This window comes from Vombatus ursinus, unplaced genomic scaffold (genome assembly GCF_900497805.2).
Source record: "Vombatus ursinus unplaced genomic scaffold, bare-nosed wombat genome assembly UNPS02014798.1, whole genome shotgun sequence".
NCBI lineage: Eukaryota > Metazoa > Chordata > Mammalia > Diprotodontia > Vombatidae > Vombatus > Vombatus ursinus.
The window spans coordinates 31,971,875-31,998,937 of NW_020954576.1; positions in this window are offsets into that span (position 1 = coordinate 31,971,875).

The following is a 27,063-nucleotide window of genomic DNA, read 5'->3' on the forward strand; positions in this document are numbered from 1 at the left end:
TGCTGTATCCACTGTACCACCTAGCTCCCTTACATAGGTATTGTACTTTTCAGGCCTTCAAGTGCTTATATAAATGCTAGCCATTATTTTTGGTCCAGGGATGTTTATCTTGTAGTCATAGTTTTTGGTCTAAAGTTGTGGAAAATGAGGAAAAAGAGAAGCTATGGTTCCTCACAGAATTCCAAAGGGAACTCTGATAATGAATCACTCATTCAGAAAGTGGGGGGAAATCGTGCTGGAATCGAGAATTGAGGTGAAAAACTTGTGTAAAGCTTATGAGAGACAGCAGGGTACAGAGGAGCACCTCAGTGTTTGAAACTCTAGGTTTGGGTAGTACCTCGTATTGGTGACCCCAGACCAGTTACTCTGAGTTACTCTAAGTGCCTCATGAAGCTTTGGGAAGCACCAATCCACAGTATGAGAAAAAGATCCTCTACGGGAAGGGCACTACTCCAGTGAAATTGTAGATCTGGCTAAAAATGAAAAATTAAAAAAAAAAAGCAGCCAAGTCTAAGAATACCTGCAGGGTAGAGGTGTTACAGGCTTAAGTCCAGGTACAGCTGGCCAAACAGGGGAACACCGGCATTGCCACACTGAATGTGGGGGATGAGAAAAGCAAACAGGCTCAGGGCTGTTTTTTTTTTCCTGTTTGTTTTTCCTGTCCTTTCCCATATTAAAGTATCTTTGACCTTCTACCTTCTATTGTTTTTTTTTTTTAAATTTGGTTCAGGATTTTAGTCATTTGCATTCTTTGAGTGACTCAGGTCAGTCTGACACTCTGTATTTTGTAATTTTGGAAAGACATGAGAAGGCTCTTCCTGTCAGACTGACTGACCTACATGGAAAGAAATGAAAGGGCTTTGTTCCCATGAGCCTCTGCTCATTTTCTGCTCTGCTGGATAGTTACCACTGGACATAGTTTGGTGATAGCAAAGCTTTTTATTTTTAATTTTTTTGGAGGGGGGTGAGGGTCTTCAACCAAAATGTGGGCAGTGACTTCATGTGTAAGGAACACTTCAAAGTCCTTTGAGTTCTTTCACCTATGTCAAACAAAAATTATGACCTTTCTCCTTAAAGAAATTTATTCTTTAGTATTTGCCAATGATGCACAGACAAATTCACCAGGAGGCGTTTTTTTTTTTCCCATCCTTACATTCCTCATTTTTAGTTGAATAGAGAAAGTAACTCAATTTACATAAATTCATGATGGTATTAGACTGGGGATAATGGGAAGCTGGTAACATGAATGGAGGAGAGTGGAAGGGTAATATATTTACATTGCTACCATACAAAAATTCTATCTTGGGCAGAAAAGTTGTGTGAGATGAACTATCATTTCATCAGTCTTTATGGTTCTTTTCAGAGTAGTCCTGATGGTATTTTCCGTAAGTTGGCCACTTTGTCTTTTGTGAACTTGTCTTTCTGACTCCTGCCTTGGATTTGGTTATCCCATGAACTCCAGCTTGACCCAGGATGACATTCTATTTATTCTCTTGAATCAACACTTGGATCAAACCTTTTCTTCTTCTTCTCTATCGTTCTGTTAATTGAACCCGATCATCAGCACCAGACAGCTTCACTAGGAGAAGGAGAATTCAGGTAGCAGGATTTCACCATTTCCATAGCCATTCAGATAACCTGGAGTGGCAAAGGTAGAGAATCAAGTTTTGAAAATGAGTCACCCAAACATTTTCTTTCCAAACATCTGCAAATTGTTAGCTTGCTTTATTTTGAATTTAAAAAATCTTTTTGAGCCAACTGACAGCTTATTTTAATTTCCAGCTGTTAAAATGTCTCATCGATTGGAATTAGTGACTGCACCCTTGCCTTTGATGTTGGGGGAATGTAACTTGCTGCTCAGGTACACCTGGGCAACTTGCCACTCTCAAGATGGCCCTTTCACAGCTTTATTTCCTTCTGTTTAAAACATTGAGGCTTGGAGGTCTTTGTTTACAATGGTTCTATGTTTCTACTTGAGCCCTATAGGACTTGGAACCAAATGAGCTTAGCTCATATTCCAGGATGTGAAGGCACATGTCCAGTACACATTGCTCTTGCGGAAAAGACCCAAATGAACATTGCCCCCTCCCTTCCCCAAATGCATTGAGACAAAGTTTATGCTCAAGCTTAGAGTTCCCAGCAAATTTTTCCCCCAGTATCCCTGTGCAAACTGGAGCTTGGGCAAGGGTTTCTTATGGCTCTCCCTATGTCCCTCCCCTTGGCTTTGGGTGAATTCTCCACCTTCAGTCCTATGCTTGATCTGGGGCATTGAGAATGAATGGGTTAGAAGAAATATCCTGAAGGGCAGTATAATTTAAATTTTAATCTTGATGGAGAAAAGATTGTGTGAGACCGGCCATGAAAATAAGGACCAGTCCCAAGACTGAAGCCCTAAATGGGTGAAGTCAGTGGAGCTTACAATATTAGACTTGGGGAGAACATATGCCTCCCATCACTCTCTGTTTGGTTTGGTTTCTATGGGAATTCCTTATTTCTTAGGGGACAAACAGAGTGTTTGTGGCAGGCAGAGGCCTGTGTTTTACTAATCAACTAACATAGAGAACAATAGAAGGAAGTAGGAATAATTAAGAAGGGGATGAGACACAGACATTGGGTGGAAGAAGAGTCAATGAAACATTGTAGACTGAATATAATTTCACTGCCTACTAATTTTTTGATGTGTTTAAAAATTTTTACTCTAGAGTAGCATTTAATAGGGATATTTCTTAGCTTAGTAATGAACACAGCCAATCTCTTACAAGTTGCTGTTCAGTTGTTTTTCAGACATATCCAAAAGTCATTAACCCATTTGGGGTTTTCTTGGCAAAGATACTGGAGCAGTTTGCCATTTCCTTCTCAAGCTCATTTTACAGATGAGGAAACTGAGGCAAACAGGGTTAAGTGACTTGCCCAGGGTCACATGGCTACTAAGTGACTGAGGCTGGATTTGAACTCAGCAAGATGAGTCTTTCTCACTCTATCACTGTGCCACCTAGCTGCCAGATAATCTCTTATAAGAGGAACTACCAATTACTTGAACAATCACAGGTATCGTTAACTCTACAGCATACATATCTATCAATAATGACTTCTATGTTGCAAAAATAGAAACTTTAACAATAATACTGAAAATATAAACAACAAAAGGAAACAAGATGAATTAAAGGGGATAACACAAGATTACTTCTGCTAGGCACGGAATGCATCCATGTGAATTGTCTTTGGAGAGTGAGTGAGCTAGACAAACAGGCAGAGTACAGAGATAGACATAGACATAGACATAGACATACACACAGAGGTAGGCTTCTGCTACTCCCTCGTGCATACGAGAATGGAAAATGTCCTGAGTGCAGTTTAGTTGCTATTCTCTAGAGAGGAAGAAAAAACATCAAAGAGGAACCACTGAGTTTTCCATCTTTTAGAAACCTTTGAGTGAGAAAGCCAGGATCCTACTGCTTCAGTAGCTGGAAAGTGTGGCAGAGTGGAAAGAACACTGTCTCTGAAGTCAGAGGACTTGGCTTCTAATTCCACTTGCATCATTTACTAGCTTCGTGACCTTGGGCCAGTCACTTAACTTCCTAGACCTCCATTCTCTCATTGTAAAAACTAAGGGATTGACTAGATATCCTTTCAGGTCACTTTGAGCTCTAGACTTATCATCCCATGAAAATTAGGAACAGAACCACTGGACTGGTGCTCCTTCAGTGTTGTTGTTGTTCACTTGTTTCAGTCATGTTCATCTCTCCATGACCCCATTTGGGGTTTTCTTGGCAAAGACTCTGGTTTTCCATTTCCTTCTCCAGCTCATTTTATGGATGAGGAAACTGAGGCAAACTGGTTTAAGTGACTCTCTCAGGGTCACACAGTGACTAAGTATCTGAAGTCAGATTTGAACTCAGGTCTTCCTGCCTTCAGGCCTAGTACTCTCTCTGCTGCATCATCTAGCTGCCCAAAATACAATACAACATAGATAATATTGATTTGTAGTTTTCTAAGTTGATATGCACCTGCAGGGATCCATTTCTATTTGACTTTGATAACACTGGTGCAGAGACAGTTTGACTGTATATTATTATAGAACTGTGTGGTTTTGTGGAAAAAACCTATGTTCTAGTTTTGGATCTACTATTAACTTCCTATATGACTTCAGGCAAGCCACTAATTCTCTGAGCCTCCGTTTTCTCATCAATAAAATGAGGTATCCTACACAGCACTAAATCTCTTTGGTTCAATGTGTAAATGAAGGGCATAGCAGTGAGGTACTTGGGTAGAAATTTTTGATTATTGTTGAATCAATGTGCATTGAAACTACTAACTCCATTTCATTTTTCATGGGTGGGATTTTGGGGATTTATTTTTTATTTTTATTCAAAATGCCTATACCTGTTCTCTTCCTTGAAGAAGCTTTGAGCTTATATGTAAATGTTCAAAATAAGTTTTCAATAATTTCAGATTTAGTAAGATTGGAAAAAATACAGGAGGATCTCACCTTTTGATAAGAATGACCTGCTTTCCATGTCATATGGTGACCTCAAGTGAAGGTTGATGCTTTTTCCTGGGAGATTTAAGAAAATTCCCATTTTTTAGGTCATTGGAACCTCAGCAAGCCCTTCAATCTCCTGTGGTCTTGTAAAAGAGTCCCTTTCTTTCTTTTTTTCTTTCTTTCTTCCTTCCTTTCTTTTTTCTTTCACTTTCTTCCTTCTTTCCCTCCTTCCCTTCTTTTTCTTTCTTCCTTCCTTCCTTCCTTCCTTCCTCCCTCTCTCCCTCCATTCTTTCTTTCTTTCTCTCTTTCTTTGCCTAATGCCATAGAATTTTTCTATTAGATGGTTAATTTGACTGGCCTCTGGAGCAGAGCTTTCACACTCATTGCAACTAATGTTATCCCAATCAGAACATTCCCTCTCTTTTCAACCTGTCTTTGAAGTCTAGAGAAGTTTGTAGGGGAGTTCTGGAGCTCATACCCTGGGATAGTCTCTATGGACCTATTCTCCATGTTGCATTCCCTGGGTTGCAACCTCCAACTCAATCCACACTATGTTGAACTCTCAAGAAAAATGTGATACAGGGGCAGCTAGGTGTCACATGGAAAGAGCACCGGTTCTGGAGTTAGGAGGACCTGAGTTCAAATCTGGCCTCAGACACTCACCAGCTGTGTGACCCTTGGCAAGTCACTTAGCCCTGATTGCCTCAGGAAAAAAAAAAGCAAAGCAAAGCAAAGAAAAATGTGATACAGAGCATGGGGTAAGACAAATAGGGTAAATATGCCCAGGAAGTATGTTGGAGTCAGCTCAAACTGGTTTAAGAGAGCTGGTTGTTCAATTTTCAGTGTGAGCATTTATACTTTGGAAATGGGCCAGTGCTACAAACCAAGATGTGGTTGTTTTGTTGATTGTTCAGACTTAAGAAAGTGATGGAGAAAATGTCAGTGATGTAGATTAAACTTAGGATCATGTCATGAGTAGATTTTTTTGAAAGTCAGTTGTTAGACATTTACCACCACACCCCTCAAAATGCCCCACAACTACCTTTATTCTAAATGTGCTATGTCTTATTATAGCATAAGTTTTTGAGATATTCTCCCAACCACCCCTTGTGCTCAAAGGCCAGATCCCCAGAGTACTGTTGCTACTTGTCTGCTCAAAGTCTAGAGGTATTCCTGAGGGGTTGGGGATAGTTTTTCTAAAGCTATAGATCATGAACCCCATCTGGTATGCTTTCTCCATGATGATCCATTATATCAATTAGTAAGCCAGACCCAATTAACTTTTAGAAAGGAGTATTTACTAAGGTGGTATAGCAAGAACAATTGGTTTAAAATATACGTCTGGGGCAACTGGGTAGTACAGTGGATAGAACACCTAGAGTCAGGAGGACCTGAGTTCAAATTTGGCCTCAGACACTTACTAGCTATGTGACCCTGGACAAGTCACTTAACCCGCATTGCCTCAAAAAATAAAAAAAAATCCTCCCCTTCCCCAAATATGTGACATATTCTTTCATTATTATGTACAAAGGTCAGGGGAAGTGGACTCAATTTAGACAGCATGTGTGGAAAAGAGGTAACTTAGAGCTCCTGATAGCTGAAAGTCCTTTTGCTGGAGTCCCCGAGATATCTCCCTTAGTTATGGTATAGCTTTTCTGCTGGGTTCCATGTACAGCCTTTAATCTGCTTTTCCCCATCTCATACAGTCTGATTGCATCTCCTCATGCAGACATTGCTGCTCACTATTGCTGTCTCAGGACACTGTTAAGTCATTGATGAAAAAATCCAAATCTCCCACTGCCAAGGTGGGTAAGAGGAGACTGAGGCTGAAAGCAGAGGCACTTTCCTTCCTCCACAGCCCCAAGGAATTACTTCTCAGGGGCATCAAGGGACTCTTCCACCTCCCTACCCACTAAGTTGATAGATGGTTGAATGCTCGCTGGTTTCGTGTTAGCCCTCAGCCACTTTGAATAGACTTCAGTCACAACTAATTGAAATTCCTTAATTGAATGAAGATGCCCAGGCCTTGTTCACACCTCTGATTGATTAATTGATCAGATGAAGTGTGTTTTCATCTGCCAGAGGCATTGGGTGTCAGTTGCTGTCCATTGCTTTTGACTTGTGATTCTATAACCAGATTTTCTTAAACTTTCCTTTCTTTCCTGCCAGCTGCCCTGGGATTATGATTTAGTCTTCATACTTGCATCAATTTCACCATTTTTCATGACCATTCTTACCATATTCCTGTATTTCCTAACAGTCTCTTCTCTTTATTTCTTCTTATTTTCTAAATAAATGGTTTTCTGTAACTATAGAATGAAAATTTCAGGTGAGAAGCATCTTGATATCAGGAGCATCTGAGTTCAAGTACCCCTTCTGACATAATGATTGTATGACCTTTGGCATGTCATCAATGGTTCAGTGCCACAGAAAACTCCAAGACTCTTTTTAAAAAATAAATTTATTTTTAGTTTTTAATATTCATTTCCATAAGATTTTGAGTTCCACATTTTCTCCCCATCTCTTCCATCCCCCCACCTCAAGACAGTGTGCAATTTGATATAGGCTTTACATACGCATTCATATTGAACTTATTTTCACATTAGTCATATTGTAAAGAAGATTAGAACCAAGGGGAGAAATTAAGAGAAAGAAGAAACAAACAAAAAAAAAAAGAAAAAAGAGAGCAAATAATATGCTTTGATCTGCATTCAGACTCCATAGTTCTTTTTCTGGATGTGGACGCTACATTCCATCACAAGTCCTTTGGAGGTGTCTTGGATCCTTGCACTGCTAAGAAGAGATGAGTCTATCAAAGTTGGTCATCATACATTGTGGCTGTCACTGTGTACAATGTTCTCCTGGTTCTGCTCACTTCACTCAGCATCAGTTCATTCAAGTCTTTCCTGGTTTTTCTGAAGTTTGCCTGCTCACCATTTCTTTTATATAGCACAATGGTATTCCATTACATTCGTATGCCACAACTTGTTCAGTCATTCCCCAATTGATGGGCATTCCTTCAGTTTCCAATTCTTGGCTGCCACAAAAAAGAGTTGCTATAAATATTTTTGTACCTGTGGTAAGACTCTTAATTAAAGAAGGTTTGCTACTCTGCATTTGATGAAGGCTCCATGCCATAGGTTACGTTCAACAATGACAAAGAAAAAATTCAATTTTTTAGAAAGATTCTCAGCAGTCATCTAGTTTAATCCTTTTGATTACATGAATCTGCTCTACTACAATGATGCCAGTAGTCTAACAATAGCTAGCATTTATGTACTGTTTTAATGTTTTCAGAGCTAATTACACTGTATTTTATTCCTAATTGTGATTATCTAGCTTTTGCTTGCAGAGCTCCAGTGACAGGGAACTCATTACCTCTCAAGACAGCCCATAACTCTAATTGTCAGGATAGTCTTCCTTGTAATGAAATATCATACTTCCATAAAACTTTATTCAAGATAAGAGAGAATAGCCCAATAATCACAGTTGTCTAAATTGTGTACTACAGTTAAATTATATTTTCCATGGTTAGGTCACACCTGTAGGTAGTTCTCAGCTGTGTAGCAGGGGTTATATGTATCCCCCATCTGAGAAACATTGGGCAATGAAGGTAACCTCCTTAAGAGCAGGGGCTTTTTCATTTTTAGCTCTGTATTTCCAGAGCTTAGCACAGTGTTTGTCTCATCACTAGAAAGTTGGTCACCAGGTAATGAATCATTATCATCATTGTTTTTCAGCCACAACAACTCATAAAACCATCTGCTAAGGTATGGAGTGGAGTTATGAACTGTGTTAGTGCAGTGACTACTAAGACCTGTGAAAACACGTATTTTTTGAAGTGTTGGAATATGATAGAAGAGACAAAAAAGTAGAGAGAAGTCACTGTGGATGCTGAAGATAAGTCAGTGAATTACTGATGAGAGGTCAGGTGACAGATGAGTATTCTTTTTTACCTATGACAGCATGAGAATGCTGGACCATTATTATGATGGCCAGTTTAATGAAAAGTACAGAGGCATATACATAAAACATCCAACAAAAATGTCATAGAAGTTGAATTAATGGATCTGATACAATGAACCTTTTTTTTTTCTTTTTAGATCAATGTGATTATCTGTACAGTAGATCTACTGATGGCTAAAGCCCATAAACTCCATTATAGCTAAACTAAACACCTGGAAAAGTGGGTAAAATCATGACTGGAAAGAGTCTTAGCTTAAAATAGGCTCAAACCCATTTATGATCTTAGAGGATAGTTCTGATATTTTTCCCTCTTTTCCCTCTTCTCCCTTGTCATGGCTTGCCTCCAGTGGAAAGATTATAAGGTTCAAATGAAGAGGATCTGGGTCTGAATTATTTTAATCTGCTACTTACTACTGGAGGCAAATTACTTAACCCCTCTGCATCTCAGTTTTTGTACAAATGAAGCATAGGTGAGGCATTTATAAAAATGAGGCTGTTGAGGTGAGGCAATTGTAAAATGAGGTGATTGGACTGGATGGTTTCTAAGGTTCCTTCAAGCTTATAAGTGTATGGTTACATGATTCCTTTTACCTTACACTAGCTTCTACTGCTATTGGGTCAACAGCCCACAAAAATGAATAACACACACTGATTCTAAAATCATTTTTGTTGCTCACTGTTTTGAGCTTTTCACTGAGGTTCTAGGAGACACTTCTGAGCAGAAATCGAGGCCATTGACTTCTGGCCCACAGACAAGAAAATGCAATTTAAGTCCTAGTTGGGTGGTTGACTGGAGGGATATGTGTGTGTGTGTGTGTGTGTGTGTGCACGTGTGAGCATGCATGTGTGTCTCCTATGTTGGGGGGGAGGTGACCTACAAGAAGTACTAATTTGTACTTTGAGTTTAACTAATGATTTGCAAAGGTGGAAATATCTGGTGGGGCCATGTGATAGATTCTCCTTGGAAATTGACCTCACCAGCTCTCCTTTTTGAAACTGTTCCCAGAGACAAGACAAGTGGGGTGAATTTAGAGTGTGATTCATCCTGTGTATGGGGGCCATGCACAAGGCAAAGTTTGAGGAGCAACTCCCATTGCACCGTTGAACATTTGTCCAGGGAATGAGCAATCATGCTGAGTGATTTTCAAAGCATTTGGGGGCATTTGTCAAGCTTTAAGGTCTGCACACTTTTTCCCACGGAGGTACAGGGGGCCAGGCTGAGTTCCTTCTTAGCCTTCCCCCCCACCCCATTCCTCCCCCAGGATGGGAGTCAAGGAGAAAAGGTCATTCATTCTTATCCCACAAAAGCAAATGTATTCATCAGTTGTTGAATACTAGTGTTTCAGGGACAGAGGGGGAAGCAGAGGATTCTTTGAAAGTGACAATGACATCCCCTCCCTCTGGTGTGCAGAATTAGAGGAAGATGCTGAGGAAATATGGTAGGTATCTAGCCATACTTTTAAGTTGAAAAGAGAGTGCCATCTTTTAGTACCTCCTGGAAAAAAAGATATTTTCTCATTTCCATTAAAAACACACCCTATGACCACCATCTGTAGCACATTGTCATCTTCCCTTTTCACTGTTCATTGGGGAATTTCAGCAAAGAGAGAGAAAAGAAGGGAGGTTCAAACAGCTGCTGGGGATTTACAGTATAATTGCATCTCCAATCACCTCTCCTCTCACTGTAGATGAACCACATAGCAGGATTCTTTTTTTTTTCCTTCTCCAGGTGCTGTTGTTAGATGAGACAACCTGATGCCTCTTTAATCACACATTAAAGACATACATTAGGGGAAAGAGAAGGAAAATTAAAAAAAAGAAAGTTCTGTTCCATTGTATTACCAGAAATTACAATTCTTTATAATCCCCACCCGGATCATAACAGAGCAGTAACCCTGCGGTGAATTCACTTCTAGCCCAGCCAGCTAGGACAGCAATTATATTAATAAATGAATACTGCGAAACCACAATTCCCTCCTTCTGGCCCCAGGGAGCAAAATCTAAAGAATGATAGCCTGCACATGTGAGTACACACACCCCCCACCCCTGCCCCCAAATATTAACCATGCTCCTCATCACGTGAGCCATGCCATCTGGCCTGGGGACCATAGGAACATACTGACTCTGGTGGTCCTGGGGGAAGAGGGGTTCAGGAAAGCATCAGGATGGGGGTCAGGCTTGATGGGCTCTCCATACATGGACCATGCTAGAGAGGGGCTATTTTCTTCACCCTCTCTCCCTTCCCTCAAACCCTCCTATCCTAGTTGGCTCTTGCTTAGTGTGGCCTGATGGCCTTGAGAAAGATGTAATATGGCTTTGTTGGAGAACAGCTGCAGCTTTCCAAGTAGAAACTGAGGTGCTGAAGTCACAAGCTTGTTGTGTGGATTATGCCAGCATTTCTTGTTAATGAGCCTTGCAGATATACCCCAGGAGAGGAAGTTAGACTAGGGCAAGACAAGTGGATGAGGTATTAAAAAATTTTTTTTAAAGGAAAAAAAGAAGATGTTTTTCATTTATCCAACTTCTTTTTCCTTTTCTGGTCAATGATGTACTCTTCCATATGTTCTTACTATATAGGCAATATGGGAGTGGGAAGATGCAGCCTATTCCCTAGAAAATTTTCTACCAGATAGAAACAGGTCTGGGAAAATCATGGGTGTCATATGCAGTACAATCTATCTTATGGCCCATTCCCTCTTCCCATTTTTTTAAACTGATGATTTTTTAAAAAATCAGTCATTTCTATATACCCTGTTATACTTCACTCATTGTCTCTTTGAACCCTCTCTTCTAACAAAGAAAATATATTTAAGCAAAACTAACCAACAAAGCAACTAAGTTTGAAGATGTGTATACCACATTTCATACCGATTTTCTCTTATTTTTTGACTGAAAAGGATGTATGTTTTAACCCCTATTGTTTGAAACTAAGATTGTTCATTGCAATCAATCTGAGTCAGTGTAATCTTTCTTTTAGTGTAATTTTTATTTATATTATTTTCATGTATGTAATTTTTGTTTTTACTTGATTTTACTTTCTGTATGGAGCAGCTAGGTGGCTCAGAGGATAGAGTGCCAGGCCTGCAGTCAGGAAGACTCCTCTTCTTGAATTTAAATCCGGCTGCAGGTCCTTATTAGCTGTGTGGCCTTGGACAAGTCATTTAGCCCTGTTTACCTCAATTTACTCATCTGTAAAATGAGCTGGAGAAAGAAATGGCAAGTCACTCCAGTACCTTTGCCAAGAAAACCCCAAATGGGGTCACAAAGAGTCAGACACGATCAAAACAACTAAACAACAAAAACTTGTTACATAGTGCATCATTTTGCATGTCTGTGTTTCTCTGAATTTCTCCCTTTTTTTTTTTTTGGCAACATTTAAGTGTTAAAATGTATTTAGCCGTCCCCGAATGATGAACATTCACTTTGTTTCTAGTTTTCTGCTACTATAAAGAGTACTACTATGAGTGTTTTACTGTTTTGGGGACCTTTTTTGGGGATTTATGCCCAGTAGTGAGGTTGCTAGGTTACAGGGTATAAACAGTGAAATCCTTTATTTCTTCCACTAATTCTAAGTTATTTCCCTAAGTGGCTAGTACAATTCATAGCTCTGCCAATAATGAATTAATGTGTGTGTGAGAGGAGGTAGCAATTTTTTTTTCCAGAAAAGGAAACAATATACCTATCTTCTCATGGCCACTCCAAAAAGATCCATCTTTCCTGTTTACCATCTTTGCCAACTTGGTGGGTATGAGGTAAAACCTGAGATTTGTTTTCATCTGTATTTTCCTTATTTTTAGGGATTTGACCAATTTTGTCATAATGAATTAAAAGGCTCTTATCGAGCACTTACTGTATGCCAAGCACTGTGCTAGGTGCTGAGAACACAAATATTAACAAACAAGATACTCTCAGCCCTCAATGAGTTTACATTCTAATTAGGATTAGAAAGAGTGGAGGAAGGTATACGTCCTGTTGCCTAATTTGAAAGTGACTGGAAAGTATGTATCAGCCTGGGTTCTCCTGTCAGAGCTCAGGGTCCCAAGAACAGAATCCAAGTTCTAGGGGCAGGAGGATGAGGAGGAAGACTGAAATGAAGATGGCATTGTTGATTATTTGTTTTCCTTATTCTGAAAATTATTTGGTCATATCCTTTGATTGTGGCCAGTTCTGCAAGATAAAGTTGGGCCTACAAGGGAAATCTTAAGAAAGGGTCTCTCTTACTCTCTAAATTGAGCAAATCTCCACTTGGATGCCATTTACATCATGGCATAGCCACAGAGAACAGAGTTGGGCCTTGAAGGCAGGGACACGTCTTGTCCCTTGTCCAGTTCTTAGCGTGGTGTTCTCTGTACTCTGCAGATGTCTAATATGTACTTGTTGATTTTATTTGGTTTCAGTTCACTGAGTTTTCTGATTCGTAACATGGGGTAGTGGAGAAATTTGTAAGAACTGCTTGGCAAATGATGAAGCTGCAGAAATCAGTCAGAGGCTTTAAAAACCAAAAACAAACAAATTAAAAAAAAACCCAACCCCAAGTCATAAAACAGAGAAACAAAAATTATTGGGCTTGAAAATGGAGCCAAGGATAAAAGAGAATATAGAGTATTTGTACCCTGAATAAAGATATGGATGGGACCCGTGATTTTGTTGGGATAGGGAGTTCCCAGGTAGGGGAATGCCCTCTACCAATATGGGTTAGTTAGTACCTTCTTTGCACTATATAATCTTAGAGAACTGTCTAGAACTAAGGTGCTTAACCATTTTTTGGTGTCATGGATCTCTTCACATTCTGGTAAAGCTTTTTCAGAATAATATTTTCATATGAATAAAATAAAGTAAAACAAAGAAAACTAATTATATTGTGATATAATTATCAAAATATTAAAAAAACTTTGCAGATCCCAGGTTCAGAACTCCTAGCCTAGAACACTGAGAGGTCAGGTTACTTACACAGGGTCACATAGCCATTATATTGGCTAGGTAGGAATTGAGGTTTTCCAGTTTCAAGGCTAGCTTTCTATCCATTACAGTAGGTGGCTCAGTTGATAGAGTGCCAGACCTGGAATCAGGAAGACTTGAGTTCAAATTCAGCCACAGACATTTACTACTAGGTGTGACCCTGGACAAGTCACTTAACTCTATTTGCCTCAGTTTCCTCATCTGTAAAATGTTATGGAGAAGAAAATGGCAAGCCACTGCAGTATCTTTGCCAAGAAAATCTTCAAAGGGTTGGACACAACTGAAATGAATAAGCACAAACACCCTGCATGATATTGTTAATTGATTCTAAGAGAACATAACTGTTTTTCATTTTGTCTTTGATCCCTCAGTGGCTAACACAAAGTAGTACCCAAATCTTTATTAGACTGGAATTGCTAGGTGAAATGATGTCAATTAGATTCACAAGAACCATTTTGTAAGTGGAAAATTGGCAATGATCAGGACCATCTTATGTGTGGGAAAATTGCTCTTTCTAATGCACATGACAGCAACATAATCAGGTGGGTGAGAGACGAAGAGGGCAAATACAATATATTAGCACAGTCAGGGAGGCAGGGCAGCTGATCTTCAAGAGTTACAAAGAAGCAGCTATTTCTTATGGCCTTGTGGAGGGCTGATGCTTGTCTTCCATGCTGGAGCTACTGAAAGCCAGTACAGAGAAGATGGTGTTCAAGAATCTTTCCATGATACTGAAAAGCCGGAGCAGCATGACTGTGGGGGCTGGTTGTTTCTGGGCATATTTCACTGTGAATCTGTAGACATGTCCTCCCCGTGCTTCTACAAGTTCCCCTGGAGATTCTTGTTTACTGGGCTTTGTTATTAAGCTGTCTGAGGTCAGGGGCATGGTGAACAAAAGAGGAATTTGGCGGTGACAGATGTGTGTCCCAAGCTTAATCATAACAGTGTCCTGAATAGCATCTTCTAAACTCTTCTCTTTTCTCTAGGGCACATCAAAATAGGGTCCCAATAATATGGTGGAGACTCTAATTCTGAGAATACCATTCCATTATTGCCTTCTTCTGGGATTGGGGATTCATCTTCCAGGGTAGAAAGGCCACCTGCTCCATAAAAGACTCATACGGATTTTTTTTTCTTTCAGTTTTTCAGATATGAAAAGTAATAATTGCCTTTTAAAGTTTTTAAACATCACCTTTTGAAGGCAAGGAGGGAGTAATTCACAATAGACATACCCCTTGGTTTGGGAGCTGTGGCATCTACCTTTGTCCTTAGCGTAGTTTCCATTATCTTGGGGCAGCTGCATGCTTGGGTGTTGAGTGATGCCACAAGCAGCTGGATGGGCTCGTGTGTTTGACCTACCCCAGTGTAGACCTTTCTCATCATAGCAGTGCTCTTCTTCAAAGGAAATGAAAGCCAGATTGTCTCCTTGGCAGCAAACGAAAACAAATGTTGCTCACAGAAATGCCGTTTGATTAAAAAAAGGTGCAACTTGCCTTTGGGGCCAGCTGATGTTTGAAGATGTTACCAGGAATAGACTCTAGAGATAGGACAATGCCAGTTTCTTACAGTCTGCTGCTTAACAAAGGCAACTTATTCCTGGCTAATGAAGAATAATTTTGGTCTCATACTTAGAACCTGTGGTAAATGGAAGTAGAATCATAGGACCATATGATCACAGATGGAATAGGAACAATTAATAATAGTGGCCAGCATTTAGTGCTTGAAGGTTCATAAAGATTCTCACAACAACTCCGGGATAGAAGTGCTTTTATTATCCCCATTTTATAGATGAGGAAACTGAAGCAGACAAAAGCGAATAACTTGCCCAGGGTCCCACAGCTGATGGATTTGAGTTCAAAGCTGAGGGTCTTCAGATCTTCTTGACTTCAGACCTGGTGCTCCATCTTCTGTTCCACCTAGTTGCCTAATTATAAGAAGGTGATATGGTCCTTTTTTTTTTTTTTTTGCACAGACAGGAACCTCGCCTAGGATGCTCTCTCTCCTTGGCTCTGCCCCATGGGACCTTCATCTCCCTCCAAGACTGAGTTCCAGCATCACCTCTTACATGAAACATGTCTTGATCCCCCCAACTATTAGTGTTCTCCTATCTCTTAATTACTTTGTATTTACTTAGTATACATTTTATATCCACTTTGCTGTGTACAATGTTTTTTTTTTTCCTCGATGGAACGTATGCTCCTTAAGGAGGATGATTTAATTGTTGTCTCTGTGTCCTCAGTGCTTAGTACTGTGCTTGGCCATAGTAGACCCCTAAATAGATGATTATTGAATCTAATCAAGTATGGTGATATTCTTTTGTATATCCATGGGAAACCTTTTAATGTGAAAAACTTTCTTCTTCTCAATCATCTTGGCTTCCCCTTGAGAGAGGTAAGGATATCAGGGAATATCTTGATTTTATGGATGGTAAATCAACAGATGGAGAGGTAATGTGTTTAATCCATAGCAACTCAGCAAATCAGAGACAAAGGTGCATCTACTATGTCCCAGTCCCTAACTTCAAGACTCAGACTAGATATTATTAAACCATCAGTTTCTGATCATTGAAACTCCCTCCTGGAGACATTAAGCTATCCACATTGGCATCTGGGTACAACTCAGATGATTATTCAACTCTTCTCTGCCTTGCCTGTGTCCTGAGCCTTCTAGAGCATGGGAACCAAGGGAAGTCATGGTGGAGGCCTACCTCTGCTGGTTCCTTTTGACCCAGTCTTGAGGATTGTGGCTGTCTTGGGAGAGGCAGCAGAGTGGAACTTGGCACCACACCCATGCACATGGCGCCTGCCTCCTTTACCGAAGCCATTCAAAAATTGCCTAGTTGCAGAGGTCCTGCCAAGTACTTTGCAATTCATCTCAGCTGAGCATGTGTCAGAAAAGAGGAGAGGGAATTCTGAAAGTCCTTTTGCAAAGATGTTTCTGTTGTTCTACCAAATCCTTTGACACCCGAGCTAGCTAACCATGGTAATACATGCGTACAGTTGCAATTGGCATTCTGACACGTGTACACAGTGTTTTCATCTCTTCCTTGGGGCTGGCGCCAAAGCCAGAGGTTCCTTTTGACACTTGAAAAAAAACCTCTGGCTTTGTGCTCAGCTGCATTCTGCAATAACATACCAGTACTCTGGGTTAGCCAATGTTTACTTAATTGGTGGGAGGACTTTTTAATATCAAAAGGAAAATATTTCTTCTGCATTCTACCTAGGTAAGATGTGGGCTTGCTATTTCATAGTGCTCAGGATTTTTTTTTTGGCGGTGGGGGAGGGCAGGCAAACCAGTAGATCAAAATACGGAAAGTAATCTAGCTGTCATTTGGGGCAGAGAGTGAGGGGACAGTGTGTGAGTAGGAATGAAGATGAAACAATGGTGACTGAAAGGTCAACAAGTTGTTTAGGAGAGTCACGGTCCTGACTGAGTGAGCTTTTGCCTGCTTTGTATCTGTCTCCAAAACCAGATGATTAGTGGTGGGAAACTACTGGTGATTCTTATCGCATGGCCAATTCATATCATTGCCAAGTACTGGAGAGATATAGAGCTCAGGCCATATATCCAAGAGGAAGTGGTTGTAAAACTTCCTAGCTCTCTTTCCTTGCTATTTAATTAGAAATCCATTTGAAGCTGGAAAAGGGCTGTTATCCCAGGGAGGGGGAGGTACCATTGAGGGGGAAGAAAACTATAACTCTAGTGGTCATTTTGGACACTCAGGATTTCCAATAGTGTCAACCCATCCTGTCTAGCAGCCCTATGACTGAGGGCTGGATGAAGCATAAATTAGATGTTGGTAATGTTGGAGTGGGCTTTCATTCTAAATGACCTCTAAGGTCTGTCCCATTTCTCTGCTTCTATAATTCTGTGATCTGGGATGAGTCTGGCTGCTGGTATGCATTTTTGCATTGTGCCTTTTAGAGGCAGTGTACAGAGACCAACTCCATTCTCCTTCTCTGTTTGACATTAAAAGCCCTTCACACTGACCAATCCATATTTATTATACGTTACTCTCCATGTATGCACTCTACAATCCAGCCAAACTGGCCTTCTTACTGTTCCTTAGACATGATACTCCAGCTGCATTTCCCTATCTTTGTGCAGGCTGTCTCTTGTGCCTGAAAGGACCCTCTGCTCACCTCCATTTTATAAGCCCTAGTTTTTTTCATCTTCTGAATGTGGCTTTTTCTGACTCTTTTCCACCCCCCCCAACCCCTTCCTCCTGCTTGCCTCTCCTCCAGGGTTGTTAGCCAGGTGTGAATGCCACTGGTCTCACCGGGTGCCTTTTTAGACTACTGTTCATTCCTATACTGGGACTCCTGGCCAGTTGTATTTCCCTACATTTCATGACAGGAGTCTTACAGGTGAGTTTGAGTAGATTGTCATGACAGAGACCTGCATCCCACCATAATTGAAACAGAAGACTCTGAATCCAAATTAACCCTAGCCAGAATTGTGGGGGAGGTATAGTTGATCTTTGAGGCCCTTTTGTCCAGTCACTGTGGTGGGAGTTCCTCTGCCCTCAAAGCACATTGTTCCCTCATTTCCACTGACTGCTTAGAGCTCCCCATAAATTCATAGCATCATAGAGCTAGGGCTGGAAGGTATCTCCAAGGCAATCTTGTCCAATGCTCTCATTTTATAGATGATAAAATGGACACCTAAGGATGATGAGTGACTTACCCAAGGTCTCACAAACTTCCAAGGTGGGATTGGAATCTGCGTTCTCCAACTACTTAGCCAGTGCTTTTTTCCACTCACTATACCATGTTCTTTGACTCTTCTATCCACCCACAAACTTACTAATAGACTCTCCTTTCCATTCCTTTAGCTCTATGTGCTTCCCTACTGAGAAGAGGTTAATTATACAAACTAGGATGGGTTAATGTATTGCCCCTTCCTGGTAAGAAGGGCCTTTGGTGTTAAGAATTTCAGACACTCAGGTAGATCAGTGGGAAAATACTTTTTGTTTGAGAGAGGACTCTTATTGTCACTGGCATGAGACCACATGGGGGCATGCTTATTCTGTCCACCTGTAAGATAAGCCAAGCCTTGGAGAGCCCTCCTAGGCTACTCAGCAAAGACTTCACTAAGGATGGAGAACCATAGCTAATAATGGTGATGATGATAATAACTAGTACAATATATGTCTACTATATGCCAGGCACTGTGCTAAGCACTTTTACAAGTATCTGTTTTGATCTTCACAATGAACCTCATAGCTAGGAGCTATTGTTATTACCACTTTACAGATGAGGAAACTGAGGCAAACAGGTTAAGTGACTTGCTCAAGGTCACACAGCTAGGAAGTGTCTGAGGCTGACTTTAGGTCCAGAACTCTAGCTACACCATCTGGCTGCTCCATAGTCTAGGGTAGGGATGGGAAACCTGCAACCTTGAGGCCACATGTGGCCTTCTAGGTCCTTGGGTGCGGCCTTTTGACTGAATCCAAGTTTTACAGAGCAAATCCTTTTTTTTTTTAATTTTTAGGCAATTGGGGTTAAGTGACTTGCCCAGGGTCACACAGCTAGTAAGTGTCAAGTGTTTGGTCTGAGGCTGGATTTGAACTCAGGTCCTCCTGACTTCAGGGCCGGTGCTCTATCCACTGTGCCACCTAACTGCCCCTGAACAAATCCTTTTATTAAGAGGATTTGTTTCATGATGTTTGGATTTAGTCAAAGGGCCACACTTGAGGACCTAGAGGGCCACATGTGGCCTCGAGGCCAGGGGAACCTAATCCTTCTGTTCATCTTACAACGGACCCAAACCTAAACTTGATTAAAGCTTCAGTAAGGAAGTCAAAAGGTAATGAGGGAAACTCCAGAAAGGATTGAGAGCTTCTCGGGTTGGGTGCCAGCATTTCTGCTAGCTACTTGAGGACATGGCCTCCGTAGCCTTTTGCCATCTTACATATAAGAGACTGGGCTTGGGTAGAGTGAGGAAAGAGAAGGGAAGTTGTAAAACCTTGGCCACTGCTGGGAATAGGAAATGATATGATTGAGGATATTATCCATCATTCCTCTCTGTCTAGTTTTACATGGCTATAGCTTCCCACATACCCTTTGGGCACCCTTTCCCACCCTGTTCCTTCAAGGTTCTGTACATATCCAGTTACCTGGGATTGACTAATTCAGCTGTTAAAAGCTCAGTGCCATTGAGACACAAGGTCATGGATTTAACCTCAGCATAGGAAAGCTGGTTAAGTGCACAGAAAATTTAGGAAGCCACAAACTGCATGCCTGCCTGACCCTTGCAAGTTGTCTTGTAAATATCCACTGTTGGGACAAATGGGGCAAAAAAGCATGGGTGACCACTCAATGTCGATCCAGTTTCAATATTAGAAAACCAGCTCCCAGGGCACCTCTCACAGACAACAGCTCAGTTGCAACATCTCCATAACCAGTGGAGAACACAATTTGTATCATGTCTATCCCATTAGATTCTAGAGCTCTTCACTGACTGGACAGCAATAGTTAACTCTTGTTCCATTTTGATGCTCGGTATTGATCTTGAGGTAATTTATATGTGACTGATAATTTAGGATGATTGCAGAAAATAATCATTTATCATATACCAACCCATTGGAGCAATAATCTCTTTTTCTTCTGGCTTGATATGCAGAATCATTTTGTTCCTAGGTCTCTGAAGCCAGGAAGTTGGGCTGTCAGAGGTTCTTCTATACTAACAAATCAAAGCAGAGAATGGAAGTGATTTCCTACATAATTTAGACAGAAAACCTTTAATTGTCCAGGTGATTCAAGTCCCCTTACCCTCGTGGTCGTGTAATCCTGGCTAAATATCATCAAGCGTGACATAGTGAAAAGGCCTCTGAATTTGGAGATGGGGGACCTGTAGATCAAGGCTCTACAACCTACCACCTATTATTGACTTACCTAAGGCCTCACAATTAGACAGTAATGGAGACAGAATTTGAATCTAAATGGTTGGTTTAGAGCAAGTTTCTTCACCTCCTTGAAACTTAGTTATGTCATACGTAAAATGAGGGAGTTGGACTAAATGACCTCAATTTCCCTCCATCTCTTAATCCTATGACCTCTTTGGGCTTTGGTTCCTTCCTTTGGAAAATAACAATAGCAGCTGGCATTTGTATAGTGCTTTAAGGTTTGTAAAGCACTTTATATGTATTGTCTCATTTGTTACTCACAACAAGCCTGTGAGGTGGATACTATTATTAACCTCACTTTACAGATAAGAAAATTGATGTAGACAGAGGTTAAGTGACTTGCTCAGGGTCACAAAACTAGTAAGTGTCTGAGCCTGGATTTAGAACTTGGGTCTTTCTAACTCCAGGTCAAGCACTGTATGTATATTGTGCCATTTAGCTGCTCTTAGGTGAGGGGGTGGTGGAGTATATAATCTCTAATGTTCCATCCCTTTCCATTGAAAACCAGTGGGATTTAGTGAATAGACACAGGTTGCCCACCCCTGGATAGAGGTATGTCCTTGGAGTCAGGAAGAGCTAGGTTCAAGTCTTATTTCTGATACACACTAGCTAAGTAACTCTGGATAAATCGTTCCACCTGTTAGCTCCTGATGCAAGTTTCTAAGACTAGAACTTAGAGTCAAATTACTAAGATTGGTGGAGGGCATTTTCATACCGGGGAATTCCCTACAAAGATGAAATCACACATCCTGACCAAAAAATTGGTTATTACCATAAAGCATTTATTATATGCCAGATTGGTTATGGCATTGCTACCACCATCCTAAGGAGTCTGGGCAAGTAGTCTTTAACCTCTAGGAGTCTGTTATCCTAAAGTAACTGTAAGATGGAAGTTAAGGAACATTTGGCAACAATACTATGAGGATCTGTTTTGTTATAGAAGCTAGAAAAGGCATTTGCTGAAATGCTAGGCATATTTTAAGAAAGGTAGAAATGTTAAATCAGAGCTTTCTTGGAAGTTTTGTTCTTGTCTGTACATAGTAAGTAGGTTTTTTTTCCTTCAAAAAGACAATCCGGCATGTTCTAGACTCTTAGTCAATGGACAAGCATTTATATAGCACCTACTATGTGCCAGGCACTGTGCTAAGCACTAGGGATATAAAGAAAGGCAAAAACAAAAAATAAAAAATCTCAGAAGACCTCTGAAAGACCTCTTGCAGCTCATGAATTTGATCTTTGGGATGACTTCTAAAAACTTCAAAGAAGCAATTTTCATAACTGCCCATTGCCACTTAGAAGCCTTCACTCTCTAAAAATTCTTCAGCATCTCAAACGAACATTGGATGTGATGAATGACAACACTTTGCTCATTTCTTCTTATTCTGACCTTAGTTCAGTTCATAAGCTCATTGTATTATAGACTCAGAGCTGGAAGTAGCTTAAGAGGCAATCTAATTATACAGTTGAGGATCACAGATCCAGAGCTGGGAGAGTCTTCATAGGCCACTTACTCTGAACCTCTCATTTTATTTTTACAAGTCACACAGGTAATAAGTGGTCAGGCCAGGAATTGAACTTTAGTTTTTTAACTTCAAGTCCAGTGTTTTCCTATTACTTCATGAAGCTCCTACCATGCACTATATGTCAGGAACTGCACTAGAAGTGAGGGATACTAAAACATAAATATCCTCTTCAAGTAACTTAACCTCAGCAAGAGGATAACAGTTGGTCAATGTCTCTTCTGATAGAAGTATGAAATCATGCCTGAGATTTCTCTTCATTAATCTAGCAGTCAACTAACAACTATCTATTAAATATGCCTACTGTGTATAAGGTATTGAAGAAGATTAATGATAACTCACATGTATACTGTGTTTTGGGTTCACCAAAATCATTCCTCACAATGGTTGGGTGGGTAGTGTGTGTTATTCCCATTTTCTAAGTGTTGAAACTGAGGCACAGAGAACCTAAGAGACTTTCTATAGGGTCACATAGCTAGCAACTGTCAAGATTTGAAACTTGGGTAGGTCACCTGATACTTGGTCCAATGTTCCTTCCATTATGCCGTTGCCTCTTATGGATAGAAAGTAATAAAGATATGGTCCTTGCCCTCAGGGAGATAACTATCTAGTTGAGGAAATAAGACCAATACCTATGGAGAGATTAAAAACTCACATTCATAGTGCAGAAATACCAAGTTCCAAATGAGTTTCAGAGACACTAAGTCTAGGGATGGAGAGATCACATCAGGCTGGGGTGGTCAGGGAGCAAGTGAGATTTGAGGTGAGTCTTAAAGGATGGGTAGAATTTTCATAAATAAAAAAGGAAAAGGGTTGGGGGTGAGGGTGATGTGGGAAACACAGAGATGAGGAAGTGCAAATAGATCATTCTCACGAGAACAAAGGGTTGATAAAAGTGAGATGAGTCTGGGAAGGCAGGTTGAGTGTAGGTTGCAAAATATTTTAAATACCATACTAGGGAATTTGGGCTTTCTTCTTTTCTCTAAATTTTTGTTTTCCAGCCCTAGAATTTTATTCTCTCTGATCTAGACCCTCCTTAAGTTTCTCAATTCAATTCAACACTTGTTAAGTCCCTAATATGTGCAAGACATTGGGCATATAGTATAGAAGAAAGAGCTTTGGACTTGGAGCCAGAAGACTTGAATTTGAATTCTGGTTTTATTGTTGTCTAAGTGTGTGATCTTTTGATTTCAGATTATCTTCAAGTCTCAAATTTCTTATCTTTAAAATGGAGATAATTGTACTTTCTCCATCACCAGAGCTATTATAAAACATGAATGAAATATTGCATGTAAAACATTTTAAGGCCATTTTGAATATGATCTATGGTTTAAATATAAATGATAATTATCATCTTCAATTAGATGATAAATTATTTGATAGTTGGGAACAGTTTTAATAACTAGCAAAATCTTGGTAACTAGCAGGTACTTGTTGATTGATTAACAATCTCTTGGCTAAGAGTTTACTCAAAGAAGAAACATCTATCTTTTTGAGATTTATATTAATCAATATTTTTTATCTAGGGAATGGATATTTTAATTTAGTAATACTACTAATTCATACTAATTTATTAATACTACAGTACCTCAGTAGATAATTTAGGAGCTGTCCTCGATCAATTTTACAGATTAGAGAAACTGTTATACCTAGAAATTGAGGTACTTTTCTTGGGGTTTCTGCCAGGAAATCTGTCAAAGACAGTTAATGAAATCAGTGGAGAATGACTGATATTTCATTGTTGTCCAGTGACTATTCTCCTAATTCACCTTCTTTCTTATAATGAGACTATTTTCATGACAAAGTGGGCTTCAGTTGGTGCTAAATGCCAAGAATGCTTAGTATCCGCTGCTCCACAGCTGCCCTTACAGCTGAGCTCTCACCTCATCTGCAGTTCTTCAGGTTTTCTTGGCTTCTCCTTAAGGCTTAGCCTCAGTCCCAAATGGATTTATTTTGGAAAGTTGAATGCAAACCCATTTACCATTTTAGAGTTATCTACATGTTAAAACAAAAATCACATTTTTTTTTGAAATAGGTCAGAAAGTATTCAAATGCTTTTTTGTACTTCAATTACTCAAAAGCAGGTTTGTTTTGAAACTTCAAACTTGGCATCCCTGGTACATAACCCTGAAGGAGGAATGTGTACTTTGCCTTGTTTGAAGAAATTTGGTTCTAAAATAACGAAGTTATGGGTGTTTAAAAATGAGGCACTGAGCATACAGTGCGGGCTCTTTTCCTCTGCTACTAGTGAATTTGGGAGGTGGGGGAATTTGACAAACTAGACAACCATTTTGAATGAGAATTCCTTTTGGCAATGGCATGAGACATTGGTGCAGGAATCCTTTGTAAGTTTTGCCCAGCAACCCTATGGAGCTTCTGAATGGCATGGCACATGGCTTTTGGGCTCCATCTACTCCCCTCTGGCTGTACATCTCTCCCCCAGATTGGAGGCATTACTCATGATTTAGGAGACTCAATCAACTCTTGGATATCTATTCTGGATGATCTGAAACACATTTTGTAACTGAGGCTTGCTTCCCCACTACTGCTCAGCAGGCTTCTGGGCTGCCTCCCCACTAGCATCAATTGATGTGTGCTAAGGGAATGCAACCTAGTTTTAATAGGAGAAAAATTCTTTTTCAAAGTAAATCATAGGCTACATTCCAAAGTCCAGTATAAGTTATTTCTGGATTCTCTGCAGTACCACTCCCCTCTATTAGGGTGGATAATTAAGAGGGGACAGTTTGAGAGGGAGAAGATTCAAGTGTTAATGCTGGCTTGGCCTTCGTCTGATTGCGTACTCGCTGTGCTTCGGTGTTTCCTTCTGTTTCATGGTGGAAGGGAAGGTTCCTGGGAGCATGGATGGCCCCACAGGGACAACACTTGATTCAAACCTTAGACTACATCCAATGCTGACTTGCATTCCACTCTCAGTTGTCTCCTCTACCCTCTTACTGCAGTGAAAACATGGCCATGAGATGCCAACTGGTAAATGGTGGAGAATGGGCTTACAGAATTACTGATTCTGGCTTTGGGTGCCATCTCTGTTGCTTACTAGTTGTGTAAACTGCCTAGGGAGTAACAGCCAGTAGGACATAGGAACTATTTTCTTATAAAATGTAGCATTGTGATACAGGACTGTGGGGTGGTCCAGGACTCTAGAAGGCTATGACAGCAGAGCACAAATTTTAGTAGATCCTAAACCTCCAGAAGTTTTGAGTCTCGAACCAATGATGGTTCAGGACATGAATCCCAGTCTTCTGACTCCAAGTCCAAAGCTCTTTTTTCCCACAACATTGTACTATCTCGTGTACCTAGCACAATGCCTTGAATGTAGTAGACAATTAATAAATATTTGCTGAAATGAATTATTGCATTAAACTCAAGAGGGGCATGGAAAATTTAAGGAAGGGACCAGATTGCAAATAATAAAATGACAGTTTTTGAATCTAAGATTTTAGAGGAAAGAATAAATCCCAAATGCCTTGAGATGGCATATAAAAATTTTGACAACCTGTGCCCGAACTACCTTTCCAGTCTCATGTCATCTCTACCAGTCCTTTGTTCTCATTAAAATGGTCTATTTGTGCTATCTTAGCTTTGTGTGTTTCTCATATCACCTCCATTCCCAGAAAACCCTCTTCCCCTTTTGTTCATGGAAATGTGTGGGTCTAGCTAAGATTGCAGAGATTCATCACAGTCAAGCTGACTGCAGAGTGAAGAACTTCTCATTCACAATATCTCTTCATTTCTGTTTCTGTAGGCATGGAGGGATTGTGCTCTGTATGATGGAGGGGATAGCTATAACAAAGAACAAATCCTTGAATTTTCAATTAAGTGTGGAGGCAGTGTGTGAATTAGTGGCTAGAAAGCTGGCCTCAGAGCCAGGAAGACCTGGGTTCAAGTTCCTCCTCTGACACATACTATGTAACCCTGGCAAGTCACTTAACCTCTCAGTGCCTCAAGCAACTTTTTAAGAACATAATTTGCAGAGAGATTTCTATATACTTTGTGAAAGGAATTTCTCACTGGACATTCCCTACACCAAGGACATCATGGATTTTAATCACAGATTTAAAAACAGAAGTCTATCTATACATGGAGGTTTCACTTAGAATGTATAGCATTTCTCTGGCTCTTTAAAGCTGACTTCATGTACTAGCTCAGCATTTGGGTGCTTTGGGGATGGTGAACTCCTCAGCTATTTCTTACTGATCATGTATACTAGTTCAGCACTTGGACATTTTGGAGATGAAGGAGAAATTCTCTTATTTTTCACTTAACAGGAGTAGCTGATGACTCATTGGACCTTTAAAAAGAAAGTGACTCCACCTTTGTTGTTCTTTTCCTTTGATCGTCCAGGTGGCATTACAAAACTCTGGGAAATCTAGTGAGGAGTGGAAGAAGGGCAGCTCTTATTCCCATCCAGGTGCCATGTGGCTGTGAGAACATGGCAGTTAACACAACCTGTCTGGGTGAGTCTGAGACTGGATCTCAGAGTTCTTGTTGCCTCTTCTGTTTTGTGTAACTTTCCTGAGTATGTGTAACTAAAGTTTGACTTTGAGATGGAAATATCCAGGCTTAGAGGCAACCCTGTGATTTGGAGAGGTGTAGTGGGGTTTCTGGGTTGGAGAAGAGAAATATAAGCCCTGACCTAGTTAACCAGAAGGCACAGACTGTAAGAGGAAATTCAACAATGCCCATTCATCAGACCCATAAACTTCTTTATGCTATCATGAAGTTTCAGATTCAACCTCCCAGGAGAGTATGACAGTAATTTTAAATTGTTACTGAATCTTGTCTCTCAATGAGCATTTGTAGGTGTTTCGAGTTTAGCATTTCTTTTGTGTATAGAAAATAACTACCTGTCTTATTCCTGATTCCTATTATACATTTACTATTTTCTCCATTTCCCTATTTGTGGAAACCGTGTACAGGAGTTGAAACCTGATCAATAAGTAAGTCTTTCTTGGGGTCCCAGGTGGGAGTGTCAAGAATCAAAGTGTGGGATGGGAGCCTCGCCCCTCATATCAGCAGCAAGGCTTCCCTAAAAACTGAACTCAGTCTGGACCATGTGTATGGGTCCAGAGAAGAGGGATCTGTGAAGTTGAAAAAGAGAAAGAACAGTGTCTTAACCCCTTGGGCCCAAAATAATTGTCTCATTGCTAAATCATTCTTCCTTCCTTCCTTCCTTCCTTCCTTCCTTCCTTCCTTCCTTCCTTCCTTCC